The 22013-nt window shown below is 46.6% G+C and overlaps 1 protein-coding gene across 2 annotated transcripts in view; it reads right to left on the bottom strand.

Moving 5' to 3' along the window:
* ELL3 (elongation factor for RNA polymerase II 3) overlaps positions 1-22013 on the bottom strand; it is a 188344-nt gene that overhangs the window by 87961 nt on the left and 78370 nt on the right. The gene's annotated exons all lie outside the window — the stretch shown is intronic.

The raw sequence follows: 22013 nt of genomic DNA, 5'->3' as shown, positions 1-22013 counted from the left end.
TTCTGAACCTGACCATTATAAACGAAAAAGTCTAATTTCAACAAAACAGTCATCACAGACCCGTTAGTTTTCCTTCTTCGCACAATGCAATAAGGTAACAGAAGGTTCGTCAATACTGCGCCCAGTACGGCTCTACACAACACAGATTAATACATGCACTCTACAATTGATTTTTGTGAAATGTTCTTAAACCATCTTCAATGGGAAGCTACAGTTTTACATAGGTTGTACAAAAACACTGCTTGCTCATACTTTCTATATAAAAAAAATAGCTTTAGGTTTTTGAGGGTAAGATGAAATAATGTTTAAATTAAGTGATTTGTAAAATTTATTTTTATCACATTATCAAATGGTACCAAGTTGTTTTAAAGTGGTTGAACATTACTGCATTCCCCCTTCTTAACAGCTAAAGATGGTCATAATACAATAAAAAAGATTGTATGCGTTACCTCCTAGACTGGCACTGCTCCTCTGATGTCTGCATATTGTTAGGTTACATGACCGCTGCAGCCAATCATCGGTTACTGTTCTGTAACAGTGGACGTCTGCTCTGATGGAAAACTGGGAGACACAGCACCGACACTGGAGGGGCAACACTAGTCTGGGAGGTAAATTTCATTATATTACATCCATATTAGTTGTTATAAGAATATGGCATCAAGTAGCAGACAATTACTTTAAGATTCCATGATATCATTTGATACATAATGCGATAAAGGGAAATCTACCAATCACTTCATTTCAAAATATACGAGAGGAATATACATATCGTATGCTGTCTTGCCCTTAAAAAATCATTACAAAGTGTGAGCCAGTAGGTGTCTCCCTTTAGCCACTGCCTGTTGTAAAGTGTAATCAGTCTCTAGTAGTAAAGACACCGAGAGGGATTACGGCAAGTTGGGGCTGGCCATTGTGTCTCTGCTCGTGTTCTCCTGTCAGACATAACAGGGAGGCTTTCAATTCAGGGCTGGCAAGTCATTGGACAAATGCATTGTTGAAGATGATAAAGAGGAATCGCCCACGCAAAAAACAGTGGATCGCTAGCTACACAGCATGAGCATCAGGACAGTCCCTGCACATATTATACTGGTATGTGCACCAAAAGTAGTTTTACCTTCTTGTGGGGAATAAAAGCAGAAAGGCCATGCTTTTCTACAGGTTTTGTGTGAAAGAACATGTAAGCTTTAAACAAGCTGTAGCAATGCAGAGGCGTCTCAAAGAATTCCCCCGGGCCTGAAAATCATGGCAACAAGTATTAGAGAGGTGTTTTACAGAATACAAGACTGAGACAGTAGTACAAATCTGCATCATGTATACAGTATATCCAGGAAGCAGACCTCACATACTCGTGTATGAAGACAAACACTGGATTTACGGCACTACAGGAGAAGACAAGTATCTGCAGATGTATCTCTATATCTCACTGTCACGTGGTCTCCATGTGCTTCACATGAACTCGTTATAATCTCTCCAAAATTACACTTCTCAAATTGCAAGCGGACATACACATGCCGTCAAGTATGTGTAAAATGCCTCGATAGAGAGATAACAGGAACATGAGAGGAAATACAGTTTATCAATGGTCTAATTTCATACAGTGCAGACATATGATTAGATTGCCAAATAAGAGATCTTCTGGGGTATTTTTAAATATATGCTTAACATACAGCGCATGCTTTTATATTTTTTAGAAACCATTTGCCTTTATTTCCCACCAGGCTAATGGTTTTAGGCATCACCTTGTACTGATATTGACAACCAACAAAATGCATTGAGCCATACAGTCAACATAGGAAGCAAAACATAAATCATGGTGGCCGATGACATATAAAAATGTGAGCAGCCGCACATGAAGGTCAATTACACATGACTCAGCCGGCAAGGAACCACTTTCCCCTCTTTCTATAGGCCCCATAGTAGCTACATGGGCTGCCTCTACAGGTTTTATGACCTTGCACACACATATGATGTCAAACAATAAAGTCTAGGTGACTTCTAAGGATGGGGTCTTAAAAGCACAGCACAGAATACTCAATGTAAGGACTACTTGCTCGAAATGACAAATATTTGAATGAATTGCCAATACTCAATTTAATAAATTGCAACAGCTATATTTCCCTGTTAAAACATCAAAGTGCCATGAGTGGCAGGGAACCTAATGTCAGTGCTGGGTACACACTATTAGAAGTGGTGAAATGGTTTTCCTCTTCTACTTGTGTAAATACATTAAAACACCCAGGTGAGCCGCTGCCAAAGTAACACAATGACTGATACATTCAGGATTCAGTCTCCGCTGCAGCGCACAGTACACAACGATGACGGACAGCGGTAATTAAAGGGTAAGGTAAGTGTCCCCACAGCAGACGGCAAGTGTCCCCACAGCAGACAGTAAGTGTCCCCACAGCAGACAGTAAGTGTCCCCACAGTAGGTGATAAGTGTACCCATAGCATATGGTAAGTGTCCCCACAGCAGAAGGTAAGTGTCCCCACAGCAGACGTTAAGTGTCCCCATAGCAGACAGTGAGTGCCCCATAGCAGACGGTAAGTGTCCTCATAGCAGACAGTGAGTGCCCCATAGCAGACGGTAAGTGTCCCCATAGCAGACAGTGAGTGTCCCCACAGCAGACGGTAAGTGTCCCCATAGCAGACAGTGAGTGTCCCCATAGCAGACGGTAAGTGTCCCCATAGCAGACAGTGAGTGTCCCCACAGCAGACGGTAAGTGTCCCCATAGCAGACAGTGAGTGTCCCACCAGCAGACGATAAGTGTCCCCATAGCAGATGATAAGTATCCCCATAGCAGACGGTAAGTGTCCCCACAGCAGAAAGTGAGTGTCCCCATAGCAGACGGTAAGTGTCCCCACAGCAGAAAGTGAGTGTCCCCATAGCAGACGGTAAGTGTCCCCACAGCAGAAAGTGAGTGTCCCCATAGCAGACAGTGAGTGTCCCCACAGCAGACGATAAGTGTCACCACAGCAGATGGTAAGTGTCCCCACAGCAGACGGTAAGTGTCCCCATAGCAGATGGTACGTGTCCCCATAGCAGATGGTAAGTGTCCTCACAGCAGACAGTAAGTGTCCCCACAGCAGACGGTAAGTGTCCCCACAGCAGATGGTATGTGTCCCCATAGCAGATGGTAAGTGTTCCCACAGCAGACGGTAAGTGTCCCCATAGCAGATGGTACGTGTCCCCATAGCAGACGGTAAGTGTCCCCACAGCAGACGGTAAGTGTCCTCACAGCAGATGGTAAGTGTCCCCATAGCAGATGGTAAGTGTCCCCACAGCAGACGGTAAGTGTCCTCACAGCAGATGGTAAGTGTCCCCATAGCAGACGGTAAGTGTCCCCACAGCAGACGGTGAGTGTCCCCATAGCAGATGGTACGTGTTCCCACAGCAGACGGTAAGTGTCCCCATAGCAGATGGTACGTGTCCCCATAGCAGATGGTAAGTGTCCCCACAGCAGACAGTAAGTGTCCGCACAGCAGACGGTAAGTGTCCTCACAGCAGATGGTAAGTGTCCCCATAGCAGACGGTAAGTGTCCCCATAGCAGATGGTACGTGTCCCCATAGCAGACGGTAAGTGTCCTCACAGCAGATGGTAAGTGTCCCCACAGCAGACGGTGAGTGTCCCCATAGCAGATGGTACGTATCCCCACAGCAGACGGTAAGTGTCCTCACAGCTGATGGTAAGTGTCCCCACAGCAGACGGTGAGTGTCCCCATAGCAGATGGTACGTGTCCCCACAGCAGACGGTAAGTGTCCTCACAGCAGACGGTAAGTGTCCCCATAGCAGATGGTACGTGTCCCCACAGCAGACGGTAAGTGTCCCCACAGCAGACAGTAAGTGTCCTCACAGCAGATGGTAAGTGTCCCCACAGCAGACATTAAGTGTCCCCACAGCAGACTGTAAGTGTCCCCCTAGCAGACGGTGAGTGTCCCCATAGCAGACAGTGAGTGTCCCCACAGCAGATGGTAAGTGTCCCCACAGCAGACGATAAGTGTCCTCACAGCAGATGGTAAGTGTCCCCACAGTAGACGGTAAGTGTCCCCATAGCAGACTGTAAGTGTCCCCACAGCAGACGGTGAGTGTCCCCATAGCAGACGGTGAGTGTCCCCATAGCAGGCAGTGAGTGTTCCCACAGCAGATGGTAAGTGCCCCCACAGCAGACGAAAAGTGTCCTCACAGCAGATGGTAAGTGTCCCCATAGTAGACGGTAAGTGTCCTCACAGCAGATGGTAAATGTCCCCATAGTAGACAATAAGTGTCCTCACAGCAGATGGTAAGTGTCCCCACAGCAGGTGATAAGTGTCCCCATAGCAGACGGTAAGTGTCCTCACAGCAGATGGTAAGTCTCCCCATAGTAGACAATAAGTGTCCTCACAGCAGATGGTAAGTGTCTCCACAGCAGGTGATAAGTGTCTCCACAGCTGACGGTAAGTGTCCCCACAGCAGACTGTAAAGGTACCGTCACACTAAACGATATCGCTAGCGATATCATTGTGTTTGACACGCAGCAGCGATCAGGATCCTGCTGTGATATCGCTGGTCGTTGAAGAAAGTTCAGAACTTTTTTTTGGTCGTCAGACCGGCGTGTATCGTCGTGTTTGACACCAAAAGCAACGATGCCAGCGATGTTTTACACTGGTAACCAGGGTAAACATCGGGTTGCTAAGCGCAGGGCCGCGCTTAGTAACCAGATGTTTACCCTGGTTACCAGTGTAAAATGTAAAAAAACAAACACTACATACTCACCTTCGCGTCCCCCGGCGTCCGCTTCCTGCACTGACTGAGCGCCGGCCATAAAGTGAAAGTACAGCACAGCGGTGACGTCACCGCTCTGCTGTTTGGGCCAGCGCTCAGTCAGTGCAGGAAGCGGACGCCGGGGGACGCGAAGGTGAGTATGTACTGTTTGTTTTTTTACATTTTACACTGGTAACCAGGGTAAACATCGGGTTACTAAGCGCGGCCCTGCGCTTAGCAACCCGATGTTTACCCTGGTTACCCGGGGACCTCGGCATCGTTGGTCGCTGGAGAGCGGTCTGTGTGACAGCTCTCCAGCGACCAAACAGCGACGCTGCAGCGATCGGCATCGTTGTCTGTATCGCTGCAGCGTCGCTTAAGGTACCGTCACAGCGTCGCTGTTTGGTCTCTGGAGAGCTGTCACACAGACCGCTCTCCAGCGACCAACGATGCCGAGGTCCCCGGGTAACCAGGGTAAACATCGGGTTGCTAAGCGCAGGGCCGCGCTTAGTAACCCGATGTTTACCCTGGTTACCAGTGTAAAATGTAAAAAAACAAGCAGTACATGCTCACCTTCACGTCCCCCGGCGTCCGCTTCCTGCACTGACTGAGCGCTGGCCCTAACAGCAGGGCGGTGACGTCACCGCTGTGCTGTACTTTCACTTTGCGGCCGGCCGGAGCTCACAGTCAGTGCAGGAAGCGGACGGCGAGGGACGTGTGACAGACATCAGAGGGTGAGTATGTACTGTTTGTTTTTTTACATTTTACACTGGTAACCAGGGTAAACATTGGGTTACTAAGCGCGGCCCTGCGATTAGTAACCCGATATTTACCCTGGTTACCATTGTAAAACATCGCTGGTATCGTTGCTTTTGCTGTCAAAAACAACGATACACGGCGATCTGACGACCAAATAAAGTTCTGAACTTTAATCAACAACCAGCGATATCACAGCAGGATCCTGATCGCTGCTGCCTGTCAAACTCAACGATATCGCTAGCCAGGACGCTGCAACGTCACGGATCGCTAGCGATATCGTTTACTGTGACGGTACCTTAAGTGTCTCCACAGCAGACTGTAAGTGTCCCCATAGCAGGCAGTGAGTGTTCCCACAGCAGACACTTGGTTCTGACAGTTTGGACCATACTCAGCAGAGATGGTCATTGATACAGAACATGTAATAGCTGATGCAGCAATAAATCTTATCCAAGCATCAAATCTGCCAGAGTTGATTTTTGAAACATCAAAGCTTTTAAAAGGTGTCTGAAATTTAGATTTCCACTAAGGAGCGAATCAGGGGCCCATGAACAGTCCCTAGAGATTGCCATACTGACAAGTGTGAGAGTGGATGGTCAAAAACCAGCAACCATAGAATGTTACTATGTTCTAGAACAATGGAAAATAACAAAAACTGGGAATAAAAGGAATGCCTGAGGCACTAGTGATTATTTGAAAAGGGAAACTGCTATAAAGAGATTACTGGCACTGACAGTGACATTTATTTGACCCTTTTATGATGAATGTATGTTCAAAGAGTAGGTATAATGTATGTCCTAATTAATAAGCACCCTTAAACCACACCAAATAAAACAAAATAAAACATTAAAGGGAATCTGTCAGCAGGATTTAACCCCATAAACCACTTATATGCGCATGTAGATCTTTCACAGACAAGTCCAGAAATCACATTACGAGGCCAGTCCGTTACTTCGTTACTGAGAAATCAGATATTGAAACAAAAAAATAAAATAAAACGCTGTAAATGTAGATTTTCAATCATTTTTTCAGTTGCAGCATATAATTACAATTGTGTAAAATATGAACTATCCAATTTATATATTTTTTCAGCTAAAGCCCACATATACCTGACAAAAACCTATGTATTTTTTAAAAAACATTAAACTTTTCCTTGATTTATTTAATAGAGTAAAAATACATTGCAGTTTTAATACTTACATAAATCCTAAATTGTGCTCAGATTCTCAGCTTTCCTGAAAGATAATCTGTCAGTAGGTTTTTGCCTCCTAAACTAAGCACAGCATCACTGGGCTGCTTACTGTAGGAGATTATCACTAGAGGACTAGGAAACCTGATGCCATGTAGTCCTCCATATTCATGAGCTGTGTATAACGCCGCTCCCACCACTGATTGCTAGCTTTCTGCCTATGCACAGTGTACAAAGAGCAGCCAATCAGTGATGTAGGCGGGGTTATAATGGGTACGTGTGGTATCTGTGAAAAACATGGATATAGCATATATGTGAAAATGAGGCCTAAAATCAATCATCAATAGCAGGTCAGTGGGGGACGAACATGGAATCATTCATCACCAGACAGCTGTTATCACCTCCAGCTATGGCCGCTGGATGTAAACAGTGCACAGAATGGAGGATCACAGATTCGTACAGTTTAGTGACTGCTGCCAGATACTGAAGATCAGCTGCTATTCACATAAAACAATGTTCACAGTGCTGTAGTAGCTGATTACTGGTGATCGGTGGGAGAGCCATACGCCGGCCCCAATCTGAGATTCCTGACCTATCCCATGTACTGGAAAACCTCTTTAAGGAATACCAGCGCTATGGTTACACTGTGATTTTAATAGGCAACACAGTGTATAATGATAATATTGGGGGCACTTTGCAGTAGATTGTGGAGAACAATGAGAAACATTGATCTAAATTGCCTTTGGGCTGGTTTCCACGGGCAACAAGGCCGCTGTTTCTCTGACAGATGTGTAAATGATGCCTATGTCTGTGAGAGAGTATAAGTACTCATGGAAAACTCAGTGCATGCGTCACAGGCGGTGATTTACATGGACAACAGTAACCGTCCAACAGTGAAATGAATATTTGTGGTCAGTAAATAAAGATTCTAGGTAACGGAGTCATTCAAATAGAGTTGGACACGGCATTTCTCAAGTTCTAAAGGCTAAAACACATTGTAAATACCACCACCTCGATATAGAAATATATACTTATTGTTTTATCAGATTCTACTGTATCCCAAAGAACACGAGTGCATTCATTGGTCATAATAAATGACTTTAAAGCATTATCACTAGGTGAGGTGTAACAATAATATGAAGATAAGTAGCCAGCCATGATATCGGTGACAGTCAGCATAAAGCCAATGGGGTAGATTTATCATTGCTGTCCAACTGTTGACAGACTGTGAAAACTTAAAGAGGTTGTCCACTACTTTAACATTGATGGCCTATCCTTAGGATAGGTGATCAATGTCTGATCAGTGGGATGTGACACCCGGCCCTCCAGGAATCAGCTGTTCTCGGTGTTGGAGGCAGCCGGAACTGACCAGTTATGGGGCTGTAGAGCGCAACTCTGTCTACTGTATAGTGGCCGCAACCGGGTACTGTACATCCGCCACCTATTGATTTGAATAGAGGCGAATGTGCAGTACTAAGCCGCGGCCACTATACAGTAGACGCAGCTGTGCAAGTCCATAACTGGTCAGTTCTGGCCTTCGCCGACACCGAGAACAGCTGATCAGGCGGGGTGCCGGGTAGGTGTCACATCTCCATCGGTCAAACATTGATGACCTATCCTTAGGTCATCAATGTTAGGATAGTGACAACCTCTTTAAGGCCCCCATATACATTAAGGCCCCGTCTCACATAGCGAGATCGCTAGCGAGATCGCTGCTGAGTCACAAGTTTTGTGACGCAACAGCGACCTCCATAGCGATCTCGCTATGTGTGACACGTACCAGCGATCAGGCCCCTGCTGCGAGATCGCTGGTCGTGTCAGAATGGCCTGGACCTTTTTTTGGTCGTTGAGGCCCCGCTGACATCGCTGAATCGGTGTGTGTGACACCGATCCAGCGATGTCTTCACTGGTAACCAGGGTAAACATCGGGTTACTAAGCGCAGGGCCGCGCTTAGTAACCCGATGTTTACCCTGGTTACCAAAAAAAACAAACAGTACATACTCGCCTTTCGGTGTCCCTTGCCGTCTGCTTCCTGCTCTCACTGACTCCCGGCCGTACAGTGAGAAGTGAGAGCGCAGCAGTGACGTCACCGCTGCGCTCTGCTCTCACAGTACGGCGGCTCAGTCAGAGCAGGAAGCAGACGGCAAGGGACCTGGACACCGAAAGGCGAGTATGTAGTGTTTGTTTTTTTGGTAACCAGGGTAAACATCGGGTTACTAAGCGCGGCCCTGCGCTTAGTAACCCGATGTTTACCCTGGTTACCCGGGTGCTGCAGGGGGACTTCGGCATCGTTGAAGACAGTTTCAACGATGCCGAAGTCGTTCCCCTGATCGTTGGTCGCTGGGGAGAGCGGTCTGTGTGACAGCTCCCCAGCGACCACACAGCGACTTACCAACGATCACGGCCAGGTCATATCGCTGGTCGTGATCGTTGGTAAATCGCTAAGTGAGACGGGGCCTTTAGATTTACATTGTCCAGACCTGCCGATATCACCCAGCTCAGCTGACAGTTTAATGTATAGGGGGCCCCATGTTTCTCCAACAGATGATGCAGGGGAAGAGAAGGATCCATATCTAATTTCAGTTTGTTGATCCTTTTGTTCTTGGTAAGATAAGTTGCCACTAGAGGGTTATCTCTGATAGAGAACACAGGAGCGCTGGGCTGATCCGTCTACTCCTGTATGTGAAGTTTGGGCAGATGTTCAGCAGACATCTATCATTTGTCCAACAGCTTTCTGTTCTGTATAGGGGCTTTAGACTATAGGGTCTTGTGATAACTATATATCAGCTCACCCAAACTATACATATACACAAAGTATGTGACATCATTCACATTTTGTTGCTAAATATTTACAAAATATCAAACACGTAACAATGGAAATGTAAATATATCATACACATACATGGATCCCAACAGCACAGTACACAGGGTTCAAAAAACAACCCTTAAAAATAACGTTGCAAGCCTCAGGCTTAACTACCATATAAATGTCCTACAATGAAGTGTCCAATAATAAACTAATACAAATAACCATAGGGAGAGGTGTAAAATAAGATCATGAATCGTATATAGGATATCCATCAATATCAATGGCCCTCAATGCACACATATCCTCATTCCATTACCGGTGGACATGGTGGGACAAGGTGTGGGCCAACCATACAGGCACCTCACCGTGGTTTTTGCTTCTAGTCAGGACTCAGGAGGCATTGTAATGCACCAGATTTATCAAAGTCTTTCATGCAGTTCGATAAATACGGTATGTGTCATTTTAATACTGTTAACCTAAGGGTCCATTTACACTGTGCAATGTGCAGTATTAAATGACTAACAACCGGTAACATGTGTATCCATGATATAGCTCCACAGATATGGAACTTTGTATTTAGTGCTCTTTTTTATGGTACTTACAAAGGGGGAGAGGCTCACAGGATTCTCTGAGGGTGTGACTTTTGGCTGCTGTTCATTACCACCCTGTAAGCCATGCCACCCTTCTCCTGGTAAACACCATATAAATTAGCTCTAAATAAAATGCCCTTATCGTTAGAATCATATTGCAGATTTGAAAAATAAAAAGGTGGATTACTCAGGGGGGGCAACATGAATAAAACTAGTGCACTAACTGGCCACTTTTGACCTTAGGATAAGTCCTCTTTAAGTGAATTTGTATTACTTAATATTAGGAATCAGCAAAAAATATTCTGGCATCCACAACAGAACTCTGTGATAGCCGGACCAGAGTCTTTGTGAACTTACTAGGTCAGCACTCTGCCGCTGAGATGAATTTCAGGAGAGTATAGTTGATTCACAGTGGTTTTATTCAACGCGTTTCAGAGGTCTCATGCCCCCTTCATCAGGAAATACCACACAGAATATACAGGCATCACAGGTATATATAGTTTTGAAAGGATGCTAGATTACAAATAATGAGCGCCAACAGATCAGATGACTCAGTGTCAAAGTTCAATGATATCACACAATTAACAATTGTAACCTAGCGTCCTTTCAAAACTATTTATACCTGTGATGCCTGTATATTCTGTGTGGTATTTCCTGATGAAGGGGGCATGAGACCCCTGAAACACGTTGAATAAAATCACTGTGAGTCAACTATACTCTCCTGAAATTCATCTCAGCGGCAGCGCAGAATTTTAACTACGAATCTCCCTCTGAAGACATTATTTTCTCTGGTCGGTGAAGATCTGTGGATCTGCAGCAGCCGCTATCTATATGCTCTAATCTCATCCTAACCAGGAGAGCAAATTTGGCGTATATTCTCCTCTGTGTAACATGGATAAGACCCTATTGTGCTCTTTGTCTCCCCATTGTTTTGCAATAGGTCAGCACTCTGACATGGGCCACTCTGGCATTTTCAAGGCCCTTGCGACTTTATGACATCATATAAGAGCAAGCTAAATGCCACCTTGTAGATGCCAGGTGCCCTAGGATGCCAGCTTTTAAAGCACCACTCCAGCAGGTTTTCTTTTATTTCAGAGCTGGAGTGGTGCCAATAAACTAAGTTCTCTGACCGAAGTATTATACTTGCCAGTCCCTATCTTCAGCTTTTCCCAACACCGCTCCGGTTCCGTGCCGCCATCTTGTGACAAGTTCTGACTGACCGTTAGTCAGAGACTCTCAATGAATGTCTATGAGAGCCTTGGTCTGGCCTCGGACTGGCTTCATAGACTTACACTGAATTGTGACTTCCAGATCACCCAGCCAACACTGGAGTGATCCAGCAGGTCACAAACTGCCGGAGACCGACCCGAATGGCACTGATAAAAGATGAGATGGCAGCTGGTAAGTATTTTAGTAGAAGGAGGGAACTTAAATTAACTGCGCCTCTCCAGTGTTAAAATTTAAAAAAAAACGCAGGAGTGGTGCTTTAAGTGACAACCCAAGAAGTTCACATGACCCTGGTCTAGCCACCATGGAGTACTGACGTGGACGCTGGACAAGGGTAGCGAGAATCTTTTTCCTCAACTCTTTCCAATGTGCATTACCAATCTTAATATCACAGACAAAAAAAACTGCTCATCCCCTCTCAAGAACAACTTAATACCACACTAAAAACAGCAGAGAAGCTTGTTTACAGATATTGTCCAGAGCTACCAAAGTGACGGAAGATTTACTATAATTGACTGTACAGTACTGAAGTATAGTCTATACCTCCCAGAATTTAGTTCACCAGAGGAATGTCTGTGCAGAAATTTAGGTTGGTCACACACCTTGGACAGCTATTACACCCAACCCTCTCCCCCAATACACAAGCACACTTGGTTGAGCTGATTGTGCCTGTGCTCTCAATGGGGAGAGTAGAGTAAGCTCCTTGGCAGACACAACTGGCAGCAGCTTCTCTGCTGTGAGAATGAAAGTATTGGGTACATTGAAAACCAACATGCCCAACCTTCATTCTTCTAGTAGGTAGCAAGGACACCATCATACACATTAGATGATCACCATGAAAGTTTGGCTGAGATTCATTGAATGTGTATATCCAGCTTAAGCCAGAAATTAACACCTGGAAATCTGAGCTCTGAAGTCTTTAGAATTGTAAATGCAGCTCTGGTCTGCATTACAAACAGTAACTCAGGAACAGTACAAATACAATTGTATTTGCATTTAGGTTCAAAGGTGAACATCCACATTAAACAAGCAATTCCACTAACCTTTTTATTGATTAAATGTATATATATATATATATATATATATATATATATATATATATATATATATACTAAAAAATATGTATACCAGTAGCGCTACAGATGCTTGTGAGACCTGCAGCAGATAAGGATACAGTACCACCCTACTGTATCAGTATCTACAAGAATAATAAATAATAAAATATCTGCGCTGGATTCTCTATTTACCGCCCTCCATGAACGAACAGCCAAAGGTGTGTTTTAAAATTAAGTCGGGTGAAATATTAGATAAATTTATTATGGTTACGCAGCCAATAAGAAAAAAACACAATATGGCATAGTCTTCATGTAGCGCCCCCACTGCCGCAGGGCCGAGGGGTACCCGGTACCGGGCCTCTGAGTCTCTGTTCTGGGGTTGTCACGGTGGCTAGACCCGGTCCGTGACCCTGCTGAGGGGCACCCAATGAAAGGTGTGGATGGTGATGATGTTATGGTGCGGTGCAGGTCGCAGTAAATAACAAGGACACCAGGTTGCAGTCTCTTTACCTCTTTACTGAAGGCTTCAGGATCCTCAATCCGGAATACGGTTAACCGGGCTGCGTAAGTCCGGCCGGTCCGATGGCACCTCCAGAGTTCCCTTTGCAGGTGGAAATCTGTGCCTACCTTCTAGCGCTTGTGTGTTGTGGTCCTCCCCTGCTGTGCTTACGGGATAGTCCCCACAACTGTTGTGTCTGTTTCTGAAGTTCCCTCACAACTCGATTATGATGTTCTGCTTCGTCCCCCAGATGATATGGCTAGGACGCACCCGTATGACAGGTAGGCTCGGAGGTCTTCCGGGACCCTAGAGTCGCCCCTCTCCAAATGTTGCCCCCTATGTCTTCTTAGGTGATTTGAGTGAGACAGCCCGCCTATAACTGATTGTCCTGCCATAGGTTTGAAGTAAGGCCTGGAGCTCAATACTTCCTCGGCGTTCCGGCCACCGGCTACGCGCCTCAGTAGGATGTTGCCTCGTCTTACAGCACGACTCCTACTGGTGTTTCTCCTTGTTGCGTTGATCTCGTTTCTCACTCAGCACAATAAACCTCGCTTCTTGTCCTTTCTTGGGGTACCGCCGTGATGAAGTGCAGGCGCGGTCCCGTAACGTTCTCTATGTTCGCTAGGCCTCTGTCAGGATCCCACCCCTGACAGGGACTCCCCTGAATCTTCCCCTGCAACACCCTCTGCCACAGGATGTTGCCTGGTTCCAACCCAATCAGCTTCTCACTAACTTCCTATCTGACCCCCAGTTTTACCAGATTGTGAGGAGTGGCCTAATACATAGCACCCTTAGCTCCCCCTGGAGGCCAGACTGTGAAGTGTATTGGTGTCTGTGATACCTGGTCAGGTGAACTCCTTTAGTGCCATCGGACGTACCATAGCCCCCCTTAGCAGCGGAGCATCAGTACTGCAACGACCAGGACTCTGGGGCGCTGCACTCCCCCCCGGTTAAATCCAGTACTCCTGGACTGGGAAGAAAACAACAATACATGTCAGCAAAAAGACATACAATTTTGAAATGCAATAACAATAAGCAGATTTGAACAGAGCTTCCCTTTATGGGAGGTGAGGACACTTGAACGTTACAAACATGGTTAAATACTTTAAATAACATACTATAAATAACTTTTCTGACCCAACCGGGTATTCTACTAAGTGCAAATTTTTGAACAATAATTTAACGTTGCCTTTAAGGACGTACACGCTGAATCCACTAAAGACCTTCTTATAAAACACTATAAGGCTAATCAACTTTTTCTTCACTTTACACCTTTACATCTGCAGGACCGCCTGTCTATCTGCCCCAGGCCTACTGCCTCTCGCTCTGTTGCAGGACCGCCCCTTTCCGCCCGGGCCTACTGCCTTTCTGCTACTATACACAGTATAGAACTTATCAACCTTCCCTCAGTTCAGGATCTCTGAGCCATCTCGGTATGGCTCCTAGGAGGACTCACCGACTAACCCCATACGGGTTCACTTCCTGTCCTCATTCTTCTAGCAACATCATTAAACATTTCTCACAATTAACTAGCTCACTACATATAACTTTTATATGTAAGCATTATTAATACTTCCTTTTAAAGCATCTTCATTCTTTAAGTGCTATTGATGAACGTCCCCTTTAAGAGGGGACCAAGTCTCTATGAGGTAGTGCAACTTCTCAAGCTGCAAGTCCGTATGCAGCAAGGACTCCGATACAGCTTCCAGGAACAGTTTCTTCGCAAAGAGTCCTTTTCTTTGTAAAACCAGTAGAGGGCACCTTTAAGAAGGTGCAAACTATTTACAATAAGTTTGTAATCATGCAGTGTTCATGATCCAGCAGTTCTTTTCAACAATGATAAGACGAGAAACAAAAACAAAAGCAAAAGAAGGGATCCCGGGTAAACAAAGGGATCCCTTTAAGAGTTAACCCTAATCGGGTTGTAGCAGCAAAACAGCCAAACAGACGAACAGTTAACTATTTACAGGTTCAAAATATTAGGACATTTACTTGAACCACTCAGGAGGCAGCACCGGCGGAGGCAACCCCTTTGGATATTGCCTGCCGCCTGGTACTGCGTAAGGGGGTTTGTTGTCCCATCTGGGGGTCTGCGTACCCACTGTCTTCAGTTCTGGGGCAGCAGGGGCACCGACCACCTGAGGAGGCGCCTCCTTGGCCACGACGGTGTTTGAGGTGACGATGCTGCAGGTCGTGGTTTTGACAATGGTGCACGTTGGAGTGACCACGGTGGTCTTGGTGATAATCGTGGGCTGACCACAAGGGGGCACCTTCGCTACGGGGGACAGCTTTACCGGCACCTTAGTCGGGGGTGTCACGGGGTTTCGCTTCTTATGGACATTCAGGGCGAACCACCCCTTTTCCCCAAAATGCCAGATGTAAGTGACTTTGTTCCCCGGGTAGAGATCCCGGTCTGGATGGCCTTCTCTGAGATGAGACTCCACATCCCACCGGTTGACGAAGACTTCGGCGTACAGGCCCGGCTCTTTTATAAAGCCCCAGCCTCCGCGGAGCTTGAAGGCAACGACGGTGCCCTGCCTGCGCGGGGCCTGGTGAGCGGTGGGGTCCTTGCGGGCCCCGTCCTTGACCGCCAAGTCTTTTTGGTGGTGGGCCTCTAGCCCGGCCTGGTACGCCTTTTCCTTCTCCTCCCACTGCTGTTCCAGCTGGGCCTGGTATTCCTCCCAGCTCAGGGCCTGCACCATCTCCCCTTCCTGTGTCTTCACCCCGGGGAACCCCAAGAGGTTAGATCCTGGGTTCACCCAGCGGCACACTGTGCGCTCCGCATGGACCTCACACAGCAGGGTAGTTGGTGGAATCGGGGCTTTCAGGAAGTGTTTCATACCCGTTGTCTCCTGCCATGGTAACAGGCGTTGGAGTCTATGGGTCCCGGAGAGAGGGGGTGCCGCGACGGGGCCTATCAACAGACCCTCAGCAAGCGGGACAGGGTCGGCGGACTCACCAGTCGGTGCAGGCCCCTCCTCCTTCGTCGGCTCCGCTGGTGGTATGGTCGATAGGAACGTCGGCTGGAGTTCCGGCAGCGACGCAGGGTCAGGCGTTGGAGGGCCCTCCACCGGCGCCTCCATCCGCAGCTGGAGGAGTTGTTCAATCAGGCCTTCCATTTCAACCCGCAGGAGGCCGGTCCCAATCGCGGAGAGCTGACCACTGTGCTCGTCCGGGTGGCTGGGGGAGTCCTCGGCTCCGACCCCGCATTCCTGGTCTGAGCGACTGGTCATGGCGTCCTCCACGTGGGTCACCTCCTGGTCTTTTTCCCGCTCTCTCCTTCGTGGGCGGTTTCGTTTTCTCTGCCTCCGCCCACCATTGAGAATCAAGAGGCGGATCTCTGCTGCTGACGGACACGTCCTCAAGATACAGAAATATTTAGACTGGGCGGCCATTGTCTTTCGCGCTCTTCAGCTGGTCCACGCCTACTCCACGCCCTCTTCTCCTCCTGCGCTCTCCTCAGCGCTGTAATGGTGGCTGGTTTTGGTGGCAAATGGCAATCCACAGTCTTTGCAATAAGTCACAGTCCAAGTATAATAAATCACAGTTCCAAGGCACGCATGACCTGATTCTTCAGGCTTAAGTAGATCCTGTTCGTGAAGCCAAGTTGTAGCGCCCCCACTGCCGCAGGGCCGACTGGTACCCGGTACCGGGCCTCTGAGTCTCTGTTCTGGGGTTGTCACGGTGGCTAGACCCGGTCCGTGACCCTGCTGAGGGGCACCCAATGAAAGGTGTGGATGGTGATGATGTTATGGTGCGGTGCAGGTCGCAGTAAATAACAAGGACACCAGGTTGCAGTCTCTTTACCTCTTTACTGAAGGCTTCAGGATCCTCAATCCGGAATACGGTTAACCGGGCTGCGTAAGTCCGGCCGGTCCGATGGCACCTCCAGAGTTCCCTTTGCAGGTGGAAATCTGTGCCTACCTTCTAGCGCTTGTGTGTTGTGGTCCTCCCCTGCTGTGCTTACGGGATAGTCCCCACAACTGTTGTGTCTGTTTCTGAAGTTCCCTCACAACTCGATTATGATGTTCTGCTTCGTCCCCCAGATGATATGGCTAGGACGCACCCGTATGACGGGTAGGCTCGGAGGTCTTCCGGGACCCTAGAGTCGCCCCTCTCCAAATGTTGCCCCCTATGTCTTCTTAGGTGATTTGAGTGAAACAGCCCGCCTATAACTGACTGTCCTACCGTAGGTTTGAAGTAAGGCCTGGAGCTCAATACTTCCTCGGCGTTCCGGCCACCGGCTACGCGCCTCAGTAGGATGTTGCCTCGTCTTACAGCACGACTCCTACTGGTGTTTCTCCTTGTTGCGTTGATCTCGTTTCTCACTCAGCACAATAAACCTCGCTTCTTGTCCTTTCTTGGGGTACCGCCGCGATGAAGTGCAGGCGCGGTCCCGTAACGTTCTCTATGTTCGCTAGGCCTCTGTCAGGATCCCACCCCTGACAGGGACCCCCCTGAATCTTCCCCTGCAACACCCTCTGCCACAGGATGTTGCCTGGTTCCAACCCAGTCAGCTTCTCACTAACTTCCTATCTAACCCCCAGTTTTACCAGATTGTGAGGAGTGGCCTAATACATAGCACCCTTAGCTCCCCCTGGAGGCCAGACTGTGAAGTGTATTGGTGTCTGATACCTGGTCATGTGAACTCCTTTAGTGCCATCGGACGTACCATAGCCCCCCTTAGCAGCGGAGCATCAGTACTGCAACGACCAGGACTCTGGGGCGCTGCATTCATATGAAGATTTTTCTGTATTTTCATGACTATGAAAATTGTACATTCACACTGAGGGCATCAAAACTATGAATTAACATATGTGGAATTATATACTTAACAAAAAAGTGTGAAACAACTGAAAATATGTCTTACATTCTAGGTTCTTCAAAGTAGCCACCTTTTGCTTTGATGACTGCTTGGCACACTCTTGGCATTCTCTTGATGAGCTTCAAGAGGTAGTCACCGGCAATGGTTTTCACTTCACAGGTGTGCCCCGTCAGGTTTAATAAGTGGGATTTCTTGCCTTATAAATGGGGTTGGGACCATCAGTTGTGTTGTGCAGAAGTCTGTTGGATACACAGCTGATAGTCCTACTGAATAGACTGTTAGAATTTGTATTATGGCAAGAAAAAAGCAGCTAAGTAAAGAAAAACGAGTGGCCATCATTACTTTAAGAAATGAAGGTCAGTCAGTCCGAAAAATTGGGAAAACTTTGAAAGTGTCCCCAAGTGCAGTGGCAAAAACCATCAAGCGCTACAAAGAAACTGGCTCACATGAGGACCGCCCCAGGAAAGGAAGACCAAGAGTCACCTCTGCTTCTGAGGATAAGTTTATCAGAGTCACCAGCCTCAGAAATGGCAGGTTAACAGCAGCTCAGATTAGAGACCAGGTCAATGCCACACAGAGTTCTAGCAGCAGACACATCTCTACAACAACTGTTAAGAGGAGACTTTGTGCAGCAGGCCTTCATGGTAAAATAGCTGCTAGGAAACTACTGCTAAGGACAGGCAACAAGCAGAAGAGACTTGTTTGGGCTAAAGAACACAAGGAATGGACATTAGACCAGTGGAAATCTGTGCTTTGGTCTGATGAGTCCAAATTTGAGATCTTTGGTTTCAACCACCGTGTCTTTGTGCGACGCAGAAAAGGTGAACGGATGGACTCTACATGCCTGGTTCCCACCGTGAAGCATGGAGGAGAAGGTGTGATGTGTGGAGGTGCTTTGCTGGTGACACTGTTGGGGATTTATTCAAAACTGAAGGCATACTGAACCAGCATGGCTACCACAGCATCTTGCAGCGGCATAATATTCCATCCGATTTGCATTTAGTTGGACCATCATTTATTTTTCAACAGGACAATGACCCCAAGCACACCTCCAGGCTGTGTAAGGGCTATTTGACCAAGAAGGAGAGTGATGGGGTGCTACGCGAGATGACCTGGCCTCCACAGTCACCAGACCTGAACCCAATCAAGATGGTTTGGGGTGAGCTGGACCACAGAGTGAACGCAAAAGGGCCAACAAGTGCTAAGCATCTCTGGGAACTCCTTCAAGATTGTTGGAAGACCATTCCCGGTGACTACCTCTTGAAGCTCATCAAGAGAATGCCAAGAGTGTGCCAAGCAGTCATCAAAGCAAAATGTGGCTACTTTGAAGAACCTAGAATATAAGACATAATTTCAGTTGTTTCACACTTTTTTGTTAAGTATATAATTCCACATGTGTTAATTCATAGTTTTGATGCCTTCAGTGTGAATGTACAATTTTCATAGTCATGAAAATACAGAAAAATCTTTAAATGAGGTGTGTCCAAACTTTTGGTCTGTACTGTATATACACAGGTGCTTCTCACAAAATTAGAATATCATCAAGCAGTTAATTTATTTCCGTTCCGTTCTTCAATACAACAAGTGAAACTCATATATGATATAGAGTCATTACAATCAGAGTGATCCATTTCAAGTGTTTATTTCTGTTTATGTTGCTGATTATGGCTTACAGCCAGTGAAAACCCAAAAGTCATTATCTCATTAAATTAGAATACTTTACAACACCAGCTAGAAAAATTAATGATTTTAAAATGTGAAATGTTGGCCTACTGAAATGTATGTTCAGTAAATGCACTCAATGCTTGGTCGGGGCTCCTTTTGCATCAATTACTGCATCAATACGGCATGGCATGGAGGCGATCAGCCTGTGGCACTGCTGAGGTGTTATGGAAGCCCAGATTGCTTTGATAGCAGCCTTCAACTTATCTGCATTGTTGGGTCTGGTGTTTCTCATCTTCCTCTTGACAATACTCCATAGATTCTCTATGGGGTTAAGGTCAGGCGAGTTTGCTGGCCAATCAAGCATAGTGATACTGTTGTTTTTAAACCAGGAATTGATACTTTTGGCAGTGTAGACAGGTGCCAAGTCCTGCTGGAAAATGAAACTTCCATCTCCAAAAAACTTGTCACCAGAGGAAAGCATGAAGTGCTCTAAAATTTCCTGGTAGACGGCTGCCCTGACATTGGTCTTGATAAAACACAGTGGACCTACACCAGCAGATGACATGGCTCCCCAAACCATCACTGATTGTGAAAACTTCACACTAGACCTCAAGCAGCTTGGATTATGTGCCTCTCCACTCTTCCTCCAGACTCTAGGACTTTGATTTCCAAATGAAATGCAAAATTTACTTTCATCTGAAAATAACTCCTTGGACCACTGATCAACAGCCCAGTTCTTTTTCTCCTTGGACCAGGTAACGCTTCTGGCGTTGTCTATTGGTCATGAGTTGCTTGACACAAGGAATGCGACACTTGTCGCCCATGTCCTGGATACGTCTGTGTGTGGTGGCTCTTGATGCAATTACTCCAGTAGCAGTCCAATCCTTGTGAATCTCCCCAACATTTTTGAATGGCCTTTTCTTAACTATCCTTCCAAGCCTGTGGTTATCCTGGTTGCTTGTGCACCTTTTTCTACCACTTTTTCATTCCACTCAACTTCCTATTAATATGCTTGTATACAGCTCTCTGTGAACCTTTTGTGGCTTACCTGTTGTGAATTAGACTTTTTTGGCTCCCTCTTGTGGTCACTGGTGATATGACTCTGGGATTGTCTTTCTCAGTTTGGCACCCACCTGGGTCGTTAGTCCAGGGGTGTTGCTATATAAGCTTCCTGGATTCTCAGTCCAGTGCCTGGCATCGTTGTAATCAGATCCTTTCTGTTTGCTCCTGTCTGCTGGTCCTGGTTCTTGCAAAATTAAGCTAAGTCGTGCTTCCTTGTTTTTTGGTTATTTGTATGGCTCTTATTTTCTGTCCAGCTTGTACTAAATGTGATTCCTGATTTTGCTGGAAGCTCTAGGGGGCTGGTATTCTCCCCCCGGGCCATTAGACAGTTCGGGGGTTCTTGAATATCCAGCGTGGAAATTTTGATAGGGTTTTTGCTGACCGTATAAGTCATCTTACTATATTCTGCTATTAGTCAGTGGGCCTCTCTTTGCTAAATATCTAGTTCATTCTTACGTTTGTCTTTTCTCCTTACCTCACCGTTATTATTTGTGGGGGGCTTGTATCCAACTTTTGGGGTCTTTTCTCTGGAGGCAAGAAAGGTCTATCTTTTCCCTTCTAGGGTTAGTTAGTTCTCCGGCTGGCGCGAGACGTCTAGAACCAACGTAGGCACGTTCCCCGGCTGCTGCTATTTGTGGTGCTAGGATTAGATATACGGTTAGCCCAGTTACCACTGCCCTATGAGCTGGTTTTTTATGTTTGCAGACTTGGTATGTACTTTTGAGACCCTCTGCCATTGGGGTCATAACAGTCTTGTAGGAATGGAGAAACCCACCATCACATTCTTAATGGCTTCAGAAAGCCCTGTTATGGCGTTTGTGGATTCAGGTGCTGCCCTGAGTCTTATGGATCTCTCATTTGCCAAGCGCTGTGGTTTTGTTCTTGAGCCTTTGGTAAATCCTATCCCTCTTAGAGGTATTGATGCTACGCCATTGGCGGAAAATAAACCGCAGTTTTGGACTCGCATGTAGAGCAGGTCAGGATGGTATTTCAGGTTTTGCGTGAGCATGCTTTGTTTGTTAAGGGCTCAAAGTGTCTCTTTGGAGTACAGAAGGTTCCCTTTTTGGGGTTTATTTTTTCCCCTTCTGCGGTGGAGATGGACCCAGTCAAGGTCCGAGCTATTCATGATTGGACTCAGCCCACGTCAGTTAAAAGTCTTCAGAAGTTCTTGGGTTTTGCTAACTTCTACCGTCGTTTTATCGCTAATTTTTCTAGCGTTGTTAAACCTTTGACGGATATGACCAAGAAAGGTTCTGATGTTGCTAACTGGGCTCCTGCAGCCGTGGAAGCTTTCCAAGAGTTGAAGCGCCGGTTTACTTCGGCGCCTGTTTTGTGCCAGCCTGATGTCTCACTGCCCTTTCAGGTTGAAGTGGATGCTTCTGAGATTGGGGCAGGGGCCGTTTTGTCGCAGAGAGGCCCTGGTTGCTCTGTAATGAGACCATGTGCCTTTTTCTCTAGGAAGTTTTCGCCTGCTGAGCGGAATTATGATGTTGGCAATCGGGAGTTGTTGGCCATGAAGTGGGCATTTGAGGAGTGGCGTCATTGGCTCGAGGGTGCTAAGCATCGTGTGGTGGTCTTGACTGATCACAAAAATCT

This window comes from Ranitomeya variabilis, chromosome 5, assembly GCF_051348905.1.
Source record: "Ranitomeya variabilis isolate aRanVar5 chromosome 5, aRanVar5.hap1, whole genome shotgun sequence".
Classification (NCBI taxonomy): domain Eukaryota; kingdom Metazoa; phylum Chordata; class Amphibia; order Anura; family Dendrobatidae; genus Ranitomeya; species Ranitomeya variabilis.
Note: the sequence above shows the minus strand (reverse complement) of the source record. Positions and strands in the feature narration are given on the sequence as shown.